The 22,394-nt window shown below is 49.5% G+C and overlaps 1 protein-coding gene across 6 annotated transcripts in view; it reads right to left on the reverse strand.

Moving 5' to 3' along the window:
* NMNAT3 (nicotinamide nucleotide adenylyltransferase 3) overlaps positions 1 to 19,495 on the reverse strand; it is a 124,614-nt gene extending 105,119 nt beyond the window's left edge. For 4 of the 6 annotated variants that reach the window (XR_011496604.1, XM_070493425.1, XM_070493421.1 and 1 more), the window contains exon 1: positions 19,255 to 19,495. The gene's annotated coding sequence lies outside the window, so the exon portion shown is untranslated. The remainder of the gene's footprint in view (positions 1 to 19,254) is intronic. The other 2 variants (XM_070493426.1, XM_070493423.1) reach the window with 1 other exon arrangement.
* Between the last annotated feature and the right edge of the window lie 2,899 nt (positions 19,496 to 22,394).

A 22,394-nucleotide genomic window follows, 5' to 3' on the forward strand; every position in this document is an offset into this window, starting at 1 on the left:
GTTGTGGGGTGGATGTTTCATGGCAGGGATGCTGTGGGCTGTGTATGTGGGGGTATGTATTGAGGGGCTGAGCCATGAGGGTGTACTGTGGGGGGTTTGCTGTGAGAGTGGGACATGGGGGCGTGATATGGAGTATGTTGTGGGGTTGTGCTGTGGGATGCATCATGGCGGGTAGAGGTGTGTTGTGTGGGGAGCAGTAGACTGTGTCATGGGGGTACAGTGAGGGGACATTGTGGGGCTGTCTGTGAAGGTGTGTCATGGGTGTGCTGCGGTGTATCATGGGGGAGTGCTGAGGGCAGGGAGGACCCTGAAGTCCAGAGAGGTGCCTCAGGTCCCTGGTCACTGCTGTGGGGCACCAGAGAGAGCCCACTACCAGACCTGAGAAGGCCACTCCTGCCCGCTGCACCTGCCCAATCCCCATGATGGCAAGCTCACACCCCAGCACCCCCACTTTTCCCCCAGCACATCCCTGGGCTCAGGATACCCAGTGGGGCATGGGGTGGCCCAATTCTGGAGTTCTGCTGGGTGGAGGAGCCTGGGAAGCCCCCTCTCTTCCTCACCCACTTACACCTGCCTGTCAGGGGCAGGGCACAGGTGGTATTTGCAAGTCGCATCCAAAGAAGCTTCCATACAGCTCCCCCAGGGCTCACTGCCAAGGCGACCCTCCCAGGGAAGCTCCAGGATACCGCACAGGTGAAGGAAGGCAACGTCCTTGGCCTTCTGGGCAGCAGGGCCAGCACACAACACCGCAGTCTCCCTCCCAGCGCAGCAGCCTCTCTGAAGCACCCCGCCTCCCACTCCGGCTCACTTCTCCCAGCCTCCGCCCATCTGACGGCAGCAGTGTCGCTGGCTGGACCCACGGGGTGGCAAACGCTGAGAGCTCGGGCACGTAGGTGAGGCAGCGGCTGTTGTTTGGAACGTCCATGTTCATTCTTCCCCAATCTTACATGAAAGGCTTTCAAGCAGAGCAAAGCTTAAAGAACACCTGCATGTTTGCAAGTGAACACCTGGATGTCCCCCACCTAGATTCTACTGTTACCATCTCATTAGGCTTGTTTTGTCATGTATCTATCCCCCGACCCATTCATTAGTCCAGCTTATTTTGTTGATGCCTTTCAAAGTAAGCTGCGGATGGCAGTGCATGTCCCCTGAACACTTCACCACGCGTGCCAGTAACTAGAGTCAGTGTTTGTTTAGCATTCTCTTTTCCTTTCTGAGCATACAAGGAAATGCACAAATCTTGAGGACACCATTTGAGGAACCTTAACAAATGCTGCACCCATGTGACTCCAATCCCTCTCAAGATACAGAACATCCCATCACTCCAGAAAGTCCCCTTGTGTCCCCCACTCAGTCTCCCTGTCCCCCTTCCCCCAGGCAACCACTGTTGGAAATTTTTCCACCTTGGACCAGTTTTGCCTGTTTAGAACTTCAGACGTCACTGGAGTCAGACAGTGTATAGTCCTCTGTGTCGGCCTGCCACTCAGCATGATGTCTGTGAAGGTCATCCAGGTGGTGCCTATGGCTGCAGCGTGCTCTTTTTCATTGCCGAGTAGTACTCCATTCTTGGCTATACCCCAGGTTATCTGTTCTCCTACGGATGAATTCCTTTTTTTAAAGGGGAGATTATCACCTACTTGAGGTTATTCTGTAATGAAGTCACTTTCACTTGCATCCCAACCTGTTTCTCTTCTGAGGGGAAGATGAGGCCTGCTCAGAGATACACAGCTCTGCCCGACTCATGAGAGGGTATGAAGAACAGAAACAGCATATTCCAACGCCTTTGGGAAAAAAGATCGAAAAGCACCACTCTAGAGTAAAGACCCCCGCCCCACCCCCAAAGTGTGATGGAAGGCAAGATGATTCTAGGCAAAAACTTTAATGTTTGTTTTTACAGTTACATCCCATTTCTGGCCTGTGAAACTAGTTTTTCTATATAAAGGGAATACATAGTTTGCTTTTTAAATAAATATGTTTAAATTTAAAAAAACTTTATTTAAAGAAAAATATTAAGCAAATATACAGGGAGGTAAAGATATGGAGAAAATCATGAGACATATGCAGATGACTGACGTGCACCTAGAGCAGTGGTCGTCAATCCTGGAGACACGTTAAAATCACCTGGGAGCTTTAAAAGCCACCCATGCCTGGGTTCCTCCCCCAGAGCCTCTCAGGTAATTGGTTGAGGTGTATCTAGGCATCAGTAGGTTTTAAATGCTCCCCAGGAGGTTCTGTGCAGCCAGGATGAAAAGAATGGTTTAGAAGGCTGTGGTTCTCAAAGTGCGGTATCAACAGTACTTGGGCACTTGTTAGACATGCAAATTCTCAGGCCCCACTCCAGACCTACTGAACCAGAAATTTAGGCCAGGGCCAGCAATCTGGGTCAGGTGGTTCTGACACAGCTCAGCTTTGAGAACCACCACTCAAGGGGTGATGTGACAAGCCCTAAAAGCTGCCTCTACCTAGCTCCCCAGACGGAGGTCTAGATCATGGTACCAATCCAGCCAACGTCAGCCAGCTCTGCCTGATCCAGACCCCAGGAAGCCCTTCTCCTCCCTAGAACAGAGAGGGTGGGTGGAGCCCAGCTGGTGAGCAGCTGCTGACCAATTACCAAAGCAATGACATCCTAGGGTCCACTGTGTCTTAACCTCAATTAATCCACACACCAGTTAATCAGCCGCCAGAAAATCCAATGTTGACTGTAATTTTATTTTCACCATGATTTTTGATTATCACTGACCTCCTTCCACTCCATTACCCTTGTTAATTGAGAATTGACTATGCAGTTAAAATGAATGTTTCCTCCACTAACAGAGCTGTACCAGATTCATCTAAAAGTCCCCTGCAGCTTAAAAAATGTGATGAGTCTACAGATATATTGATCTGATACAATTCATTTCACCAAGAAGTTATGAAATTACCACTCAGAGGTCACCTATTATGCGTTCCTATGTCCAAAGGCTTATAGGAAAGCAAGAGAGTTTTAGTTAAAGGATAACACCATCTTTAGAGAGCTAAACCAGAAGTTGGCCAAGTCTGGCCTCTCGGTCAACAGCAATGACTATATTAAGAGATGCTCAGCACAGGTCTCCAGATTTGGCAAAGTCCTTGACAATACTGAGAAGATAAGGTAAGAACAAACATTGTGAGGGCTGCCCCTCTGCACCGGCTGGCTGTTTTGATAAGGAAAAATGCAAAGAAAGAGGAGGCTAATAGGAGATTAGGGAATCTGATTATCTTCTTCCAATGTTATGTTTGAAAAATAAACTTTCATGCAAAACCCAAAAGATTACAGAATTTGCCAACAAAAATGTGCTGGGGAATCTGCAGTGACAAATGGAATTCCTAAGTACAGCAGTCCCCCCTTATGCACGGTTTCGCTTCCCGTGATTTCAGTTACCCGCGGTCAACTGCAGGCCGAAAATATTAAATGGAAAATTCCGGAAATAAACAATTCATAAGTTTTAAACTGCACGCCCTTTCTGAGTAGCAGGATGAAATCTCATGCCATCTCGCTCCCTCTCGCCTGGGACTTGAATCTTCCCTCTGTCCAGCGTATCCACACTGTATACACTACCCGCCCCTTAGTCACTCAGTAGTCCTCTCGGTTATCAGATGACAGCTGCGGTATCACAGTGCTTGTGTTCAAGTCACCCTTATTTGACTTAATGATGGCCCCAAAGTGCATGAGTAGTGATGCTGGTAATTCAGATATGCCAAAGAGAAGCCATAAAGTGCTTCCTTTTAAGTGAAAAGGTGAAAGTTCTCGACTTAATAGGGAAAGAAAAATAATTGTATGCTGAGGTTGCTAAGATCTACAGTAACTTTTCTTACAGCATGTTGTTATAATTGCTCTATTTTATTAGTAGTTGTTGTTGCTAATCTCTTAAGGAAACTTTATCACAGGAAAAAACACGATACATACAGGGTTCAGTACTATCCACGGTTTCAGGCATCCACGGGGGTCTTAGAATGTATCCCCCACAGATAAGGGGGCCCTACTGCAGTGTGTACCACAGGAAAATGTTTGACAAAACACCACAGCCCTTTATGCATATGACGACACAGCAAAGGAAGGCTGCTGCCACGAAGGAGAGTGAGCCCAGCCGCGGAAGGACAGCCGCACGCTGCCGGGATCTGTGATCAGGCGTCACGAAGGGCTCGGCCAGCTGCCTCTCAGTTCCTTGACTGGGACTGACTATAAACAGCTCAAGAAAAGCAGCTGTAAGACTGGAGAGCCAGAATCCAGGCCAAACGGGACCTCCTCTCAGGCCGCCCCTCCCATTGCTGCCCTGGGCTCGTCACGCCCTCCACCTCTGCTCCAGAGCACCGGGCGGGTTCCACCTCAGCCCGAGACTGAGTGCATCCTAAGGGCTCGGCAAAGTGCTTTTTAATGGAAACTTTTCATTATAAGAAATTACAACACACAGAAAAGCAGAGCGAAGAGTATAATGAACAGCCACACAGAGGTCTCCAAACGATCGACACGTTTCCACGTTTACTTCACCTTTTTCCCCTGAGGTATATTAAAGCACACTGAACACCAGGACATTTCACCTCTAAAGACTTCAAAAATAAAGGACACTTCCTAAAATAGGGCACTTTCTTACGTCTCCACAATACTATGATCACACCTGACAAAATTAACAGTAATTAACAAAAATTCCTCAATATCGTTTGATACCAGTCCAAACATCAGTGTATGTCTTTTCAGGAGATAAAATGCTGATGCAACTGCAGTGACCCTGAGAGAGAGCAGATGTGAGTGCCCCACCAGGCCCTCAGGAAGCAAATAAGTCCCCCCCTGTCCCACCTGGGGTGCCATCATTCCCAGAGGGGGGAGGAATTCCCTTGAGTGGGGGCCTCCTTTCGGAGAGTTGGGGGACCTTGCTCCCAAGCCCCTTCCAGTCAGCCTATGAGGGGTCATCTCTCTTGCCTCACTCAGTGACCAGTTTTGTCCAGGAGGCTGGATCTGGAGTCAGAGGAACCCAGCTTGTAGTCCCAGCCTTGCCAGTGACAAGCTGTCTGACCTAGAGCAAGTTGGCTCACCTCTTGGAGCCTCTGTTTCTCCACTGTGATATGGGAAAAAAGGCCTGCCTCAGCGGGCTGCCATGAAGATTGAATGACAGTGACACAGGCTGTCACAGAGCACCCAGCACACTGCCTGGGCCGTAACAAGCCCACCGCAGTTTAGCTGCTGACACTTGGGGTGGCAGCAACAATCTTTAAGGCCATAGGGGCAGCCAAAGGCATTAGGGTGAGTGAGGGCCAGGCAGAGAGGCCTGAATCCAGCCGCAGGGCTCCGCCTGATGGAAGAGATCGGCGGGTCAGCCCGGCCCTTGCTCCTGCTTCCTCTGTGTAGGATGGTGTTGCTAGGTGGCAGGCTGAGGAACTGGAGGAGGAAGGTTCCTGCAGGGGGCCTGGGCCACCCATCTTGGCCATCTCGTGCTTCCTACTGGCCTCCTACTAGGCCTGAACCTCACCTCAGAGGCACCAACCTTGGCTCTTCATAGACACCTGCTGATGAAGACATCAGCTTCTCTCCCTTTACTCTGTTAATGATCACCACTGCCTACCACCATCACCACTGTCCGCCATCAACATCTACTAACGTTCTAGGAGCTTTGCCGGGTAACTGTCCGACATTATCTTCCTGACTCCACGCTCCAGTCTTTTACCACCATCATCACTGTCTGCCAGCAACATCACTGTTTATTAAGCATCTACTAACATTCTAGGAGCTGTGCTGGGTAACTGTCAGACATTATCTTCCTGACTGCCACACTCCAATCTTTTGAAAAAGGCATGATTATCCCCTTTTCCTTAGTGGCTTAAAACAACATACATTTTATTATCTTACAGTTTTGGAGGTCAGAAGTCCAAAAGGGGTCTAATTCGGCTAAAATCAAAGCGTCTACAGGGCTGCGTTCCTTTCTGGAGGATCCAGTAGAGAATCCATTTCTTGCCTTTTCCACCTTCCAGAGACTGCCACAGCCCTGGGCTCATGGCCCCTCCATCTTCCAAGCCAGCGCTGGCCGCCTGACCTTTCTCACCCTGCATCACTCCCGCTGACTCCCCTGCCTTCCTCTTCCTCTTATAAGGACCCTTGTGATTACATCAGGCCCATCTGGATGATCCAAGATCATTCTAAAGTCAGCTGATCATCTGCAACCTTAATTCCCCCATGCCACGTAACTGAACATATTCACAGGTTTCAGGGATTGGGACATGGACATTTTGGGGGCCATTATTCTGTCCACCACAACAGGTGAGGAGACTGAAACTCAGAGAGGTAATGGGGCTTACTCAAGGTCACACAGCTATTAAGTGGCACTAGACTCAGAAGTCAGATTATGGGCACTCACATCTAGCTCTGCTCTTGCTACTACTCTGTGTGATCTTGGGCAAGTCACTTCACCCCTCTGGCCTGATTCCTTACCTATAAAATGAAAAGGCTGTCTAACTGCTAAGATTTCTTCTAGCAGCCAGTCTGTGACCCTCTGAGGATCTGGGCATTCCCCTAACAATGTATGTGGGAAAGTCCAGGGCCCCATGAAACCCTCACCCATCTGTCCACACTGAGACTCAAGTATGGACCATGAGAGGGAGAGATGCAGACCCGGTCATGGCATGGACAGCCTTCTCCCTCCTGGCTGGAATTTTCCAAGCCTTTTGTCCTGGGAACCGTGGAGACACGTACTTAAGGGCACCTGATTGCCTTACCCCCAGGCCCTCCCAGCACAGCACAGAAATCTGATGTCAACTATTATGTGTTTTCCTCCCAATTCCCAGCTTAGAGGAGAGTAAAGATTAAGGTTTCTTTATATAAAGAAAAGAAAAACAGTGAGAAGATCAGACGGTAAACATACAGGGATGTGCGGGCTCATTTGTTGAGAGTTCCCAAACCAAGGCAGAAAAAAGCTCCTCTTCTTTTCTTTTTTCTAATGCACTTTTTAAAAAAGCACTTTTTATTACAGAAAATTTCAAACATACACAAAAGCAGAGACATTAGCTCAAAGAACCTTCTCTTAACTCCTAGGCTTACCACCTCCAGTTTGGGTACAGACTGAAATTCAAATTCTGGATCACCATCTGCAGTGGGCAGCCCCATGTGTCATCTCTTTGTTTCGAAAACTGCTCTGCCACCACTCCTTATGGTGCTGGAAAGTCTGTCAATCAAGAGGGCCAGAAAACTTTAACTTCCTGGAAAAAGCAATTGGTCCAGGAGTAGACACATGTCCCTACAGGACAAGTCAGAGCTCCTTTTCAATAAGGACACTGGACAAAAGAGTGTCTTCTTCCGAAATCAGGAGCTATAAACTTCCATTGTCCCAACCTTAGAAAATGAAGCCAACAAAGTGGTAGAAATTGCTTAAAGATAGAGATTCCTGGTGCCATCATCTGAGCACCTAGATCTAGCTGTACCTGATACCCTGAAACTTTTCTATTATAATAGCCACAATCGTAGTTTTGCTTAACCTGGTTTGAGTCAAGTTTCTATTCCTTACAACAGAAAGAATTCTGAACATCCACCCACCCCAGAAAGCCTTCTTTAAAGCAACAAGCACAACTGTCATTTTTTAAGGTTATAGTTTGGCCTCCTTAATTTAACAAAAACAATCTATATTCCTTAAGGAATACATTTCCTAACAGAAACAGTAAAATTATAGGATTTAAGGATACTTCCTCAACATGGGAAGAATTCAATTTTGCTGGATTTTTATCAGGACAGCAACTCATTGATGATATCATCACTACATGATGACCACCCCCGACAGCTTTCCCCAACGACCCCTGCTGGTGCGATTTTTGGATAGGACAAGCTGTCAGAGAGTGGTCCTGAGCTGACCAGGGAGACTGCACAAAATCTGGGCTTTGGGTCTGAGCCTCCTGGGGTACACCCATGAAGCAGGCAGAACAGGATGGGACCCGATTCCAGTTTCAGCGACAGACTGAGGGAGGAACCACACAGGCATGAAGTGGTAACTGCCACTCAGAGATACGGCTGCAAGTGAAATTAGAGGCGGTGGAACACAGGCCACCCAGAAACCTGTACTCCGTCACCTCCTCCTGCCCTTCCTTCTTGCCCGCTCCTCAGCACAGGCCTCCTCTGTATGGTGTGGACACAGCTCCCGGTGCTAGGCAGAGTGGCAATGAGCTACAATGGCCACCGTCCATGACCCGTGGGAGCCCACGGTCCCGGGAGAGGAGGCACGGTAAGTCACTATGGGATGAGATGGGGCCCTAGCGGAGGAGGATGCACATAAGTGGCCCGAGCTCTCGGGGAAGGCTTCCTAGTCTATCTCCCACAGGAAAGAGGGCAGCTGTCTGTGATTCCCTGCAGCAGTGTCTGTGAGAACAGCAAACGCAAGCAGCCCGGTGCCCATCCACAGGGAACCGATGAAGTGAACGAGGCAGCGCCGCACAATTGAATACTGAGCATCAGAGAGATAGATGGACAGGAGAGTGAGAGAGAGGAAGGGAGGCAGGAGGGCGAGAACCCTCTACGTACCGATAAGGAAATCTCTCCCAGATACATCATCAAGCGGAAAAAAAAGAGCAAAGTGCAGAACAGCGAGGATAGAATACTGTGTTTTGTATACAAAGGGTGAAATACAAAAATACCTATACACTCTGAAAGAATATAAAGAAACATAACAGTGGTTGTCTATGGGGAGGTGGGGGTATGGGATATGGGATGAGAAAGAACATTTTCATCATCTACATTTATATGTTTTCTTAACTTTCCAATCATGCAAATATGTTACCTATTCAGAAAAAAAAATTTAAAACAAAATGTGAAGCTTCTGTGGCATTTAAGGTAGTTCTCAAAGGCACAGTTAGACACGTTTGGGGCTGTAGCTTAATGTATTTTCCAACATAGCCATGAGGTGACCCTGACATGCCTCCACAGAGAGGGAGGTGTATGTTCCATCCCCCTGGAGCTGGGCGGGCCAGGGAATATGGGAAAAGCTATGCTGTGAGACTTCCGGGGTGGGGGGAGGGTCACGAGAGGCGGTGCAGCTGCCCCCAGCCCTCCTGGGAGACCTGCTCTTAGACCCCAGCTGCCAGGCTGTGAGGAAGCCAGGCCACACGCGAGGTGTTCCAGCCACCAGCCTGGTGCAGGCCCCAGCCTCCAGACCCTGAGTGAGGGGGCCTCAGAGGTGGCTCGAGCCCCAGTCGCTATCTGACTGCCACTGAATGAGAGCCCCAGAGCAGGATCTGCCTCATTGAGCCCACCAACCCCTGGGGACTGTGACAGAGAACAACTAATTGACTGTTTTCTTTTAAGCCCTACATTCTGAGACGTTCTTGTTTGTGCCTTTGTCTTAGGCTTGATTTTCCAACATGGAAGCTTTCTGAGATGCTTGAAACAGTTTGCCCATAACCCAGGGAGGCAGCAGAAACCACCCGAGAGGGGCGAGCATTTGGTTGCCCTGTGAAAGTAGGAAAAGTCTAGAACAAATGAACATCAGACTCTGGATGCCTAGGGGAACCACAAGAGGCACCACTCAGCAGGCTGCTGGCTACAAAGGTCTGGGCTCCAGAGAGGGGATGTGATGGAGGCAATGATGCGGGAGGCGTCTATGTAAAGGTGGTAGTTAATAACCAGGGGTGTGGATGAAATCAGCCACGGGCAGTGTGCAGACAAGAGGGGGCTAAGGCAAGTGCCCTGGGATGCCCCACTGAGAACGCCAGCAGGGGAAAGGCAGCAGGTAGAGAATCAAAGAGGAAACACTCAGGCGGAGGGAGGAAAATCCAAGAAAGAAGGGGTCAGAGGTGGGCGTGGTCAGAGGCCTCAGATGTTGCACAGGAGACGCGGAGAGGGAAAGCCCGGGAGATCTGGCGAGGGTCACTGGTGACCACAGCAGAGCAGTCTTCCCAAAGTGGCAGGCAGAAAACCTTAACATCTCAGTGCATTCCCATTAATACAAATTACTTCAACCAAACTTTATGAGACCAAATAGCAAGTAATTTGGGGCTCCCTGCTTTATCTTCTGAGCAACATTAGAGGAAAAAAGGAAGAAAAGAAAAAATCAAAATGCACTTGACAGAAGGAAAAAAGGAAGGGAGATGAACATTGCCAGACCGAATAACTACTTTAGGTGACTAAAGAAGCACGAGGCGATCTAACCAACCGCCTCTTGAATTCATCTTTTTTTTGAGAGAGATTGAAAGATTCCTTGGTGGACCATTCACAGCACCGGCAAGGCCAAGTGGAAAGGTATGCAACAACCTGGGGAGTCCAGAGGCCTCATCTAGTGACCAATCCTGCTGACCGGTCATGGCTACAGGGAGCACTCTGGAGAGGAGGATGCAGGCTCGGGAATCAGGGAGGGACATCTGCCATGTGCACAGGACACAGGAACAGGGCATGGATACCAAGGATTCTCCATCTCAGAACACACGCCGAACCATCGCTTAAAGGGAAATGGCCTCATTTCTCAAAAACACTGGGACCTCAAATCCTTTCCATGCAAATCCTAAAACGCCCATAACTCAGAGCATATAAACTTTAGCCACTAAATCCTATGGCGCTTGTTACACGAGCAATTTCAAATCATCCCTTGGAGTCAGGCCTTCATTTGTAGTGACAAATATTCCAATAGACTTAATAATAATAAAACATCTCCGTGTTTTATTGTTTCCAGAATGCCACATGGCCCCAAACTTCTACTGTTACTCCTCCTCCCTGCACAGAAGACAACAAGCATACAAAATGGATTGGGACCCACAAAACTACAGAGTGAATGAAGTTGAAATGTCAGCACAACCATACTGTTCACCTCAATCGTTAATAGATACTTTGATGAAGAGCTCCCTAAATCTTTAATTGGAGATGGAGTGTTTCTATATAAAGGCAATGACTACAAAACATTTATCACAGTGCCTAAGCCATTACTACAGAAATTCTCTCCCATCCCCTGGTATCAATGTCAGTATGGTGAATCCAGCATTAATATTAAAATGTGGCATATAATCGTGGGTTGATACAAACGAGGGTCAATGTTTTCTCCCAGTGAATTTTTCTTTTAAGCTCATCTTCACGTCGTTGAGAAATAACAGGAAAAATAAAGCTACAACAGAGGGGGAACACTGCCACTATAAAGAAAAATCTGATTACACTCTCTGGCCCTCTTTTAAAGTGCTGGGTCTCATGCTGCCTGGCTGCAGGACACTAGCATTGTGCCCTGGAAATCAAATATTGGTGGTCTATCCCAGTTAACAGGGAAAAAAATATGGCAATATTTTTCTGATTTAAAGTTTTCTTCCCATGACTTTTCTTAAACTTTTGGGGTTGGCTACTACTTAATGCAGTCCTCAATTTAGTATAAACGGGTCTCTGATTCAGCACAGAATTAAGGGCTCAGTTATTTTCAGTTTCACGCACTGATAACATTCACCGTGTTCGGGGAAGAATGCCACAGCAGACGCGGTCAGGGCTCTGCCCTGAGCTCTCAGGCCTCACTGTTCCAGAGAAGCCGGCTTGACTTCTGCGCATCCGCATCTGCATCCCTTTGCCCTGGTCCTTCGCCTGGTGACTGGAAGCGGCCAGAAGCACCCAAGAATGAACTCCCTCTGAGGAGCAATGCTCAACCAACGACGGACAGCAATGGTGTGTACGCACCCAGCCCCCAAGCCCCAAGAGAGGCTAATTTTGGGCTGGGTCTTCTACGCTTGCTGCCGGAGATCCCCAGCAGGTTTAACTGCAGCGGTCCACACTGGGGACCTGCTTGATGGTGTGCTTCTCTGGCTCATGTCTCTACTTCTTGCTAGCGCTTCCTGGGATCTCCTCCCAAAGGAACCACACAGACTCGAATGCTTGTCTCAAGTAGACACGTGTCACCATTTCCCAATGTAAGGCCAACTGAATGAGTTCAAGAACTGCTGCTTTAGGACAAACCACTGGCCACACACTAGGCCCTTGCCAGCACTAGGCAGCAGAAGATACAAGGGCATAGGGCCAACACAAGGAGAGCCGACGTTAAGAATATAAAATCCAGTCCTTGAGGTACTAGAGTACCAAGCCCTGAGCAGGAGAGGCCAGAGTGATGCAGGGCTGCCCCAGGAAACTGCTGACCTAGGATGTGTGAGAGTGTGTGTGTGTGTGTGTGTGTGCTGGGGGCAGAGGTTGCTGAAACTTCACCAAGGAGGCCATCAAAAGTTGCAAGCCTAAATCCCCCCTCCCCACCTCACCACTGGGGACCAGGGGGGGAGCCAGGACGAGACAGGCTGGCAGAGGGATATGAGGCTGCACGGCGGGGAGGGGCATCTTCACCTTAAAAACCCGGGAAATCTGAGTCTGCAGGGCCAGAGTGAGCACATCTTTGGGCCATTCAGCCATTGGACCCAGAGCAAGTCCCTCGACCAGAGACATGGAGGCAGGGAGCCAAGCCTGGCTTTAGAAATTGTTGATTGAGAGATTCAATAAGGATAAGACCACAGACGTAGTGCTCTTAAAACCGCAAACAGCATTAAAGATCACTACTTAACTTGGCTCATTTCAGGATTTAAAAAAAAGTTATAGGAGTAATAAAACAACATAGAAACTTCGAAATATGAAGAAAGGTTATCCACACTTCCACTGTTCAGACAGAATTCCATCCCTTTGAGGCTTCCCTTGCAGACTGTTTTCCTGATCACGTCTTTAACATGATGGCGTTCTGTTCACTGAGCATGTAAAGGCTTCCCCCGTCACTAATCTGCATATTTTTAAATATTGCTTAATATTCCATCAACCTGCTGTTCTGTACTTTGACTATCCTCCCATACTGTTTATTCAGGTCACATCTAAGTTTTCGCCATTATAAATAATGATGCATCTTTACACAGTGGCATTTTCCACTTTTCAAATTATTTTAAGACAGAATCCCAGAAGAAGCCAAAGAGGAGCAACATTTCAGTGACACCTGAGACAGGCAGCCCTCCTACTTCCATCATCTGCAGTCCTTTGTGGCTCAAAAAATGCAAAGTGGGTAACAGACACTGGCATCCTTTTTCCACAAAAAACATTAAGACAAGATTGACCAACGGCATCAAAGAAGTTACAAAGAAGGCCAGATGGGAGAATTAGAAAGCAAAGCAATCTCTGATACTAAGTATAGGGTTCGTGCAAAAAACATTTATTTCTGATCTTTAAAATGAACATTTGAAAGCCAATAATAACCCAAGTTAGACTCCTACCCAGGAATTCATGGAACAGGCATTCTGTCCTGATGATCACCTGCCCACAGAGAAACGTCTAGCCTTCTAAAGCCTGCTCTTTACCTGGCTTCTCTCCCATATAACACTTTGTTGTTGTTGTCGTCATTGCTATGCCCCGTGGAGTCGTTTCTGACTCCTAGTGACCCTGTACAAAGCACAGGGAACCCTGCCCGGTCTTTCTGCGCCACCCTCTCACCTTCTGACGCTCTATCCAACAATGCTTGGCTGCTATGCACAGGGTCTTCATGGCCAATTTTTTCAGAAGTGGGTGGCCAGGTCCTTCTTCCTAGCCTGTTGAGTCTGGAAGCTCTGCTAAAACCTGTCTACCGTGGGTGAATGGCATAGCTTTCTGCAACACAGCAACATGCAGCCACCACAGTATGACAACCGACAGATGGGCAGTGTGGTTCCCTGACCAGGGAACGAATGTGGGCCACAGCGGTGAGAGTGCCCAATCTTAACCGCTAGAGCAGCTGGCTATATGCCACCTACTGAGCCCCAAATCAGATGTGTTTGCATTACTTGTTTTCATTACTCTCTTCCCCGCCAACTGCAAAGCCTTTTCAACGAGCAAGCTGGCTGACAGCAGAGCTGTGACGGCTGTGGTTAGGAAGCAATTAGGCTGAACATGTCGGTCAGCCTGTCCCACCCTCCCCTCTCTTCTAAACACTGTGATTAGGTGGGAAGGAGAGAATCAAGGCACTAAACCCTCACGCATCGGCCTTTAACATGTTAACTCTGCTTCTGCAAGTCGGTTCCAACACTCCTACCAAGCCTGTGTCCTGCCTTGACAGTTCATTTTTATAAGAGGAAGCAAGCAAAGGGTGGGGGGTGTTGATGGAAGAGAGAAGGCAGGAAGGAAGAGTGGCTCTAATTTAAAACCATCTTAGGAGCTCTAAAAAGTTCCAGGTTGACTGATGGACGCATTTACACCTCAGAACCTTTTCATAAATACCCAGCACTTAACATGCACTTCCAAGAGGCGTAAATACTGTCACCGTGTCAGCCTTAGGGAAGAGAGATTTCCAGAGCCACTTCTTTTCTCGTGGCTCAGAGTCACACAGTTACAATCCTATTAGAGCCGCACCCTGAGAATACAGCAGTCAAACCCACTCCCTGAAGAGTGGCGCGGAGGCCTTCTTGATTTCTGCAAGGAGACGGTAGTTTCCCTCTTTGCTTTGGGGAAGGTGGCAGCTCATCTCTTGTAATAATGTCTACATCTGAGACTGGTGGGATCGAAGATGTACTTTGTCTTCAGCTCTGGCCAAACAAATAAAATAAGTCTCTAATAATATTCAGTCATGGAGAGAGAATGTTTCCTGGGGCTGTTTAGATCATGTCTTATTAAAAACAGGCCTTTTAGTGCTGTTTTCTCCTTGTTCTCAGTGGAACTAAATGGGCTCGAAGGCAGGTGTGGTGTTCCTCAGGCGGGAGCGCACGGCTCTGCAGGGGAAGGATGCCGCCAGCTCACCCTGCCTCAGCTGCATGCACACAGGTGGTCCCGCCCTCCGGACAAGAGCAGTCAGCTCGGCTCTTCTTTCCTCTTGAATGGTAGGTCACCAGCTACAATGTGATAAAAATCTACCCTGGAACCTCAGCCTGGTGGCCCGGGGTACCAAAGGAGGAGAAAACAACTAGGCTCTCAGACAGGGTCACTTAGAAGGGAGAGGGCCCCAATGCCCACCAGGCCAGACCTACCCTCAGGTGAGCTGCCGACACCCAGGGCGAGATGGATGATGCTGAGAACCAGCGCACCCAATGAGACAACATCCAAGGAGGGGCTGTCAGCTCCACTGGGTTAAATAAACTGGAGCATTTGCATTATCCTCCCATTTTGAAGCCAAATCACAATTACTTTTAAAAGTACACATTCTTATAAGATTATCTTGCCAGTATAAAACATTGTCTACCAGAATTTATAGAAAAATACCATCCAACGGTCTTCAAAGGTATATAAATAAATGAGCATTAGCCTCCAACCCACATTTATGGGCCCACTCTATCTATATTGATACTGGCTATATTTCTCTATCTGTCCCACCTTTACACATTCTTGTGATGCGCTAGGCTTCTTCTTCATGGCAGTTAATCCAGTTTATAATACGACACTGCGTGTGTGTTTATGTGCTCAATTCTGTCCTTATTAATAACCAGTCTCATGATGTCTGTGGGCCACATGAGGGTCGAGACTGTGCCATTTTGGCTCAGGATGCTGATCCCTGGGACACTGCCTGAAGAATTCACAGAAGGGAGGAAGGGAGGATGATCAGCCAGCACGGTGCTGGGTACCAGGAACACCTGATCCAACAGCTGTGGAAGTGCTCACAGCCCAGCACAGGAGGCAATTCCAGGGCAGCTGGAGAAAGGCGTGCCCGGCAGAGGTGCCCACAGGGACTATGGGGAAGCAGGGTCAATTCAGAAAGGCTTTCGTGCAATAGGCTGTGCCCTGCAGCTGCTCCAGGGATCCCAGCTTTAGGGGCTGCTCTGGCCAAAGGCAGGGACAGCAGGGCAGCAGGGAGATGCAGATCAGACCTTCACTGGGCAGGACGCCGGGCCCAGCGATGGCACTCCTGGGTGGAAAGAGCCGACCACTCTGACTTCCAGAAGACGCTGCCACCTCATCCAAGGCACTTTTTCCCAAAAACCCATCACTGAGAACCTTAGATCTCTCCAGATTCACACCAGCAACAGAACGCCTTTCTATTCCTAGTTCCTAGATTGGCTCTCTGGGTCTATGTGTATGTGAGAGAGACAAGGATAAGGGAATCAGGAGCCCACTGTGGTTTGTTCACCACCACCATGCAGAACTGCACGGCTAAAACAGCGGGGCACGAACTGCGTCCTGAGGCCTGCCCTGCAAAATGGGATCTGTCTGTCTTTACCAGGGAACCATGATAAACGAGCCAAGACAGACACTGGTCAGGGCAAACTACTTTATTTAAGAGCTTCGACAGCCCAAAGTGGAAGATTTATCTAGATGATAAATACCTGAACTTGAAAGGCACATAAATTATAGTTGTGCAATTTATTTTCTTTTAAGATTTCACATAGTCAAGTGCTTTAAGTATTGAATGAGATGCACATAAAGTTGACTTCGTTTCACACAAGCTATCCGCTTAGTGTCTGCAGAGAGCCCTTGCTTCCAGATGGGACTGAGTGCACAATCAACACCAGCCGTCTGCGTCTGGGGCCTTCTGTTTCCTCACCACAGTGGAGATCACTGGGAGGGTTACAAAGATAATAATAGTAACAGCAGCTATTATTGACTGAGCACTTAACACACCATGTGCTGCGCAGTGAGGACGGCACTTCATTTACTTATATGTGAGCATTCCTAATGCTCAAACAGCCCTGTGGGTATTGCACCTGTAGGTACAATGACTCCCATTTTACAGTTGCAAAAGCTGAGCTTTAGAGGGCTTCTGTGATGCACGTGAGGTCACAGAGGCAATTTCATCTGACTCCAAAGCTGCAGGGTTCACCACCAAGCTGCAACACACCGAGAAATGCTTGGCCCTTGGCAAGTGTTTAAAGACATTAGTTATCTTTCCCTCTCTTCCTGCTCCTTTCTCTGAACCGACACAAACACAGGGAAGTTTGCCTTGCGGGTTTATGCTCATCCATTCATTCATTCTGGGCCCAGTCCTCTGCTGGGTAGGATTCCTAATTGGATTCCACAGCTCCTAGACCAGTCTCATACTCACATGAGGGTGGCGGACAGACCGGGGCAGGGGTGGCCCCTTACAGGGGATCCACACCCAGGTGTGGGTTAGAGACAACCAAACAAGGCAATTTTAGGTCTTCGTCAACCCTAGTTTCCCCCATGCTTTTGCTGTGTTTTCTTTGGCCTGAGTCTTCAGGCTGCGGACAGGCTGGCTGTGCAGGATGCCCTTTATCACACAGAACACCCCCTTCTCCTGCCCGGGCTGATGCTTTCCAGTAAAACCACTGCAGCAGATAACCCAACTCCCCCGCTAATCACCCTGCACAGGCCCGCAGAGCCACCCCTCAGCCCTGCCTCCCAGCCTCTGCCTGCCTTGTTTCACCAGTTTTTGCCCAGAATAAGGAATAAGGACAATAGCAGCAGCAGCAGTAGTAACTTCATACGTGTCAGGCACTGCTCTCTGCATTTCAGGTACATTAACTCATTGAATCCCCATGACAGCCCTGGGAGGCAGGCGCTCTTATTATTCCTATTTTAGTTCATTTAGGGGAATAGGGAGGGAGCTAATATTTTTTCAGGGTCAACTCTATGCCAAGCACTGTGTTAAGCTTGCACAGTCAGACAATAAGTGACCTGCCCAGGGCCAGTCACAGAGCTGGGAAGTAACAAATAAGAATCTGAACCCAGGTCTATGACTGCCTCGCCGGGCACTCCCCTTCTCTCCGTGCCTGGCACTGCCACGGGCTGCGAGGGAAACAGAGTGGCTGCACAAAGACTGCCCTTGCTTCCTCTCCCTCCAGCTCCCTTCTGTTAACATCTGTCCTCTGTTTCTTGATCACTACCCACAAACAGTGCCAGACTCCTCTCTCAGCTGTGTCCCCCCACTCTCTGGGCCCCAAGCCTGTTTTCATGGAGCAAATCCTGAGCCTATACCAACAGTGTAAACCAAGCCAAAGAAGGAATTGGGATCATTCAAGCCAATAAAATATACCAAGCAGTTGACAGATGTTTCTGGAAGCCCAAAGCCTTCCCCTAAATCCCTGGGGTTTCAAGATCGGAGGGGTCCTCAGCGAGGGACCAGCAGGGTTGCTGCCTCTGGGGAGTTTTCTGGCCAGTTTTGGGGGTGATGTCACCAATGTAAGTGAGGAAGTAACTGATGCTCAGTCAAGGACTGTGGGCCTCCTGTTCTGGGGGCTCAAGGAGCTGGCAGTCACAGGTGAGCTTTCTGGGAGATGAGCACCTGGCCAGAAGCAGAGGGGTTCTCCCCAGCAGGGCCAGAGGGTCAGACCCCCTCCTCTGGGCTCCCAGAGCACGGAGACCCCCAGGCTGGAACCGTCACTCTACTTCACCTGGCCCACCCCACATGAGCTCCAGGAGGCCTGTTCTGATTTCCTCTGAATCCTCTGAGCCAGGGTGAAGTGGGCAGCAGGTAAATGCTTCAAGAACGAATGACTACACCAGTCACCATGTTAGAGAAAAAGGTGTTTGGGAGATTCTCCTCAGACAAGGAAACAGGACTCAAGGAGAGGGGAAGTGAGTCTGCTCCGGGGCAGGCACCCTGTGTGCGGTCCACACCAACATCCTGCTCCCTTCACACACGCCCTCACCTCTGCTTCACTCACTGCACACCTGGAACACCTGCGGAGACATTTACCTTCACGTCTCCACCTCCATGGGTAGCAACAGCCCCATTTTACCCAGGAGGAAATTAAGGAACTTGCTCTTCCCCAGCTCTCTGCAGGCTGGCCCCACTGACCTTCCTTCCTCAAACAAGCCACATTCTCTCCCAACAAACGTGTTAGTTCTGTTGTTCTCCACCCTGGACTCCCTGGTCATCCTGCAGCTGAGCTGGAGCATCCTTTGGGGATGGGACCACCGCTCAGGCGCTCTCCCAGCACCCCCTGCACTTTCTACCTCCACAGGCTCACCACGGTTTTAACGTATACACTCGTGTGTGCGGATTATCTGTTCGCTGTGGGTCTCTCCCATTAGACAGTGAGCTCCACGGGGGGCGGGCACCACGTTCATTTGCCACCACTCTAGCCCCCGCACTTGGCCCAGTGGCGGGCACTCGGTGGCACATAAATATCTGTTGGCTACTTATTTGTCCCGGTGGCGTGCACGAGTGCTGAAGGTGCAATCTGAACTCACGTCCGCCGGGCTCTGGTCAGCCATCGAGGTACTGGGTTAGGTGGGCAACGCTGCGGTGAGAACCGGCGGCGCGCGGTGGTGGAAAGGAGGCGTCCTGGGGTCCATCTGACCCCGGATGGGCTCCCGGGCTCCGCACCCCGCTGCCACCTCTCGCCCGGAGCGGGCGCCCAGGTCTCGGCGGGCGCCGCGAGGGCAAAGGCGGGCTGAGCAGGCCCGGCCCTGGCTGCGCTTACCTGCGCGTCGCGGGGCTCCGCAGAGGCACTCAGCGAGCCTCGGGGAACTGCAGGGGGTCGGGGATCGGGCGCGCCGAGGCCAGGCTCTCCGCCGGCGCGCCGCCCTGTCCCCAAGGACCCGGCGGGGACAGAGCGAGGTCTCTGCGCGCGGCGCCCTTCACGGTGGGACAACCCGGACGAGCCTGCCCCGCCCCCGCGCTGGGGGGCGGGTCTAAGGCGAACTTGACCCTGCGCCACCCCCATCCCGCTGTGGGCGGAGTCAGGGGGAAACTGAGCTCTGCGCCCCGCCCCTCAGTGGGGGCGGCATCTCAGGAGACTGGGGGCCCCAGCCCCGCCCCTTCGCTCCAATCCCGCCCACTCGCCCCACCCCTGCTCCCACCCACTCGCGCCTCTGTGTTGTGAGTGCGTTATTTTTCTGTTTTGTATTCTGTCTTATTTTTATTGTAATTTAATTTTACTTTCTTTTTTAAAGACTGAATTAAAAAATATATCAAAGTAATGCCTGAGCACTTTTTACAAGCTGGAATTATCTAGATGTTCTTATAGTGAAGGCAACAGTTCCCTCTCCCTTGTTCCCCACGCACGGCCCTTTAGATCAGTTCCTCCGTTAGTTCTTCTGGTGGTCACCCACTTGTCGTGAAAAAAATAAGCTTACATAGCGATTTCTCTATTTATTGACTTTCTGCCACGTTAGATGAAGATTTACTCTCTTACTGCACCCCTGCCTCCCTTTTGACGAATTTACACTTCTGTCCTCAAGTCCTGCCCTGGTGAGCTCTGAGACCTCAAGCTAGGAGTGGAGCAAGGTTTTCTGGGACCTGCAGCTTGTACAATTTTTGGGAGGTGGGGGGAGGAGGGATGTTTTAGAAAGCCCTACAGGATTAAGGCTTGCAAGTGGACATTTATTTGGAATGAGAAAAGCGATCACAACAAAATCCTGGGGCCCTGAGATCTCCTTAGGTAATTTACTTCCTGAATTTGCTCCCCCAGTGTGGCCTGGCTTTCTCTGCCCACGCAGAACCCTCTATAACTGCCAGCCCTCCCAGGGGGTTGGGGTGAAGGTCAAGATTTGTCAGCTTCTGCCAACGGGATTTCCTAATGGAGTGATTTGGAGTGTGCAAAAAAGAGAGACGTCAAGGATGATGTCAAGGTTTTGTTGTGTGATTGCTGCACACTTAATTCCCAGGTTTTCCTAGCATCCCTAACAAGTTCTCACCTTAGTATGGAGAGTGTTTTGTAAAGCTCGCCTGGGCGCCTGCCTGGTCACCAGATCCTTACAATGCTCCCATGAGGTTGGCTGGATGGGCCCACTGTCTCCACTTTTAGGAGGGCCCGTACTTGTCCCTCTTGTATCAGCACAGGGGGCACACAGCTAGCACCCAGTAAGTGCCAGGTGAAGGGTTTGGTCCACTCCTCCCTACTCAGACCGAAGAAACAGTGTTCACAGCTTCCCTGGCACCCCTTCTCCGCTCAGGGGGGTCAGCCGTCTCCTTCCTCTGCTCTGCCTCCCTTGCCTTCTGCTCATTCACCTTCGCCTCCCCTCGTCCAGCTCCTGAGGATCAGGGACTTGGGACTAAGTCAGACTTAGGGTGTGAAATGTGGCTCCACAAGGTGACCTGGGGCAAAGTCACTTTTCCAGTTCAAGCCTCAGTTTCCTTCTCTGAAATTGGAAGTAACAACCTCCACCACGTTGGGTTTTGGGGAGGATTAAGTGGTTCAATATCCGTGTAGACAAGAATCATTATTTTCTTTGTTTTCGTTTTTTTAAACTTTGTTTACTTTTTTAACAACTCAGAAATTTTAGATCTTGGTCAAATTTACTACTCTTTTCTTTTTATTGCTTCGAGATTTTGTATCATACGTACAAAGGCCATTCCCACCCTGAGATGAAAGAAAATTTTCAAGGATAATTATCTTTGAATGTTCTCTTATTGATAACTCAGTTTGTCTCCCAGCAGGGTGGGAGGCTCATGAGAAAGGTTAGGGACTTCTAAGAATCTGTGTGTAGCATGTTGGTACCACAGGTGGGATTAAAATCAAGGGCTGTCATAAGGATCCAGGGCCCTGACCCTGGACACAGAGAGCAAGAGCAGGACCCAGCAATGGCTTCCCCATCCAAGGGTGCTTCTTTCCCTGGGGTGGTGAAGACTAGGGCTTGGTCTAGGTGGAAGCCTGGCTTTCTGGGCACGAAATAGTGGCTCCTAGTGGTGGGAGGTAAGAACTTCACATGATAGCCACACCACCTAATCTGCATTGGGAGGGGCGGTAGTTGAGAAATCCATTCTGGAGAGACAAATCTAGATGAGAGTAACGTCTTTTGCTTGAGGGCACAAAGGGCTACTGGGTCATGGGTTTAATGGGGATAATATACTTGGGTCTCTGTCTTATTGGTAAGTTTTACTTCTCCTGAATCCCATCTGCCATTATGGCTCAAGGCGTGTGGCCAGGTAATGCCACTCCAGAAAGGCGGAGGATTTTGCTTAGAGGATGTCTCAGTTTGGGTCCCTCAGAAGCAGATCCCGACACAAGGGTTCAAGTGCAAGTAGTTTATTTGGGAGCTACAGGGAACGCCAGCAGAAGCGTGGAGAAGGAATACGAAGAAGGAAGGGCAGCCCAAGGATGCGTTGTTAAGCCAGCTACATTTTACAGATATTTCTAGGCATAAAAATGTGCTCACTGAATGAGATCAAGCTATAATACCTGCCGCTTCCTTCTTTCACCTCACAGTGCTCTGACGAAGTTTCAGAAGGAGCACTTTGGGTAGTAATCAATGTGCAGACGGCTGAGAGTCATGTCTCAGGCCTAGAGTTGTGTCCTGAGGACATTCTGGAAAACTCACTCTTGGCCAGATGGCGATGAGGCTGCAGGCTGGGTCGGCCTCTGCATTTGGATGAGCCCATAACTTTGACTTCTGAGTTTTCTCTGAGAAAGGGCAAGCTTTGGCTGAGTAAAAATAAAATATAAAAAAGGAGACTGGCGGACTTTTAAAATGACCAAAGAGGACAAACTTTCCAGTCACTCCAAGTAGCTCAGAAAGTGGGTGTTTTCTCACAAGCAATGAGCAGATAATGCCAACGCCAAGTCTTTCTTATACGGCCTTTGAAGGAGGCCTCCATGAAATCGGTAAATGTTCAGTTCAA

This window comes from Equus asinus, chromosome 21, assembly GCF_041296235.1.
Source record: "Equus asinus isolate D_3611 breed Donkey chromosome 21, EquAss-T2T_v2, whole genome shotgun sequence".
In the NCBI taxonomy this organism is placed as follows: Eukaryota; Metazoa; Chordata; class Mammalia; order Perissodactyla; family Equidae; genus Equus; species Equus asinus.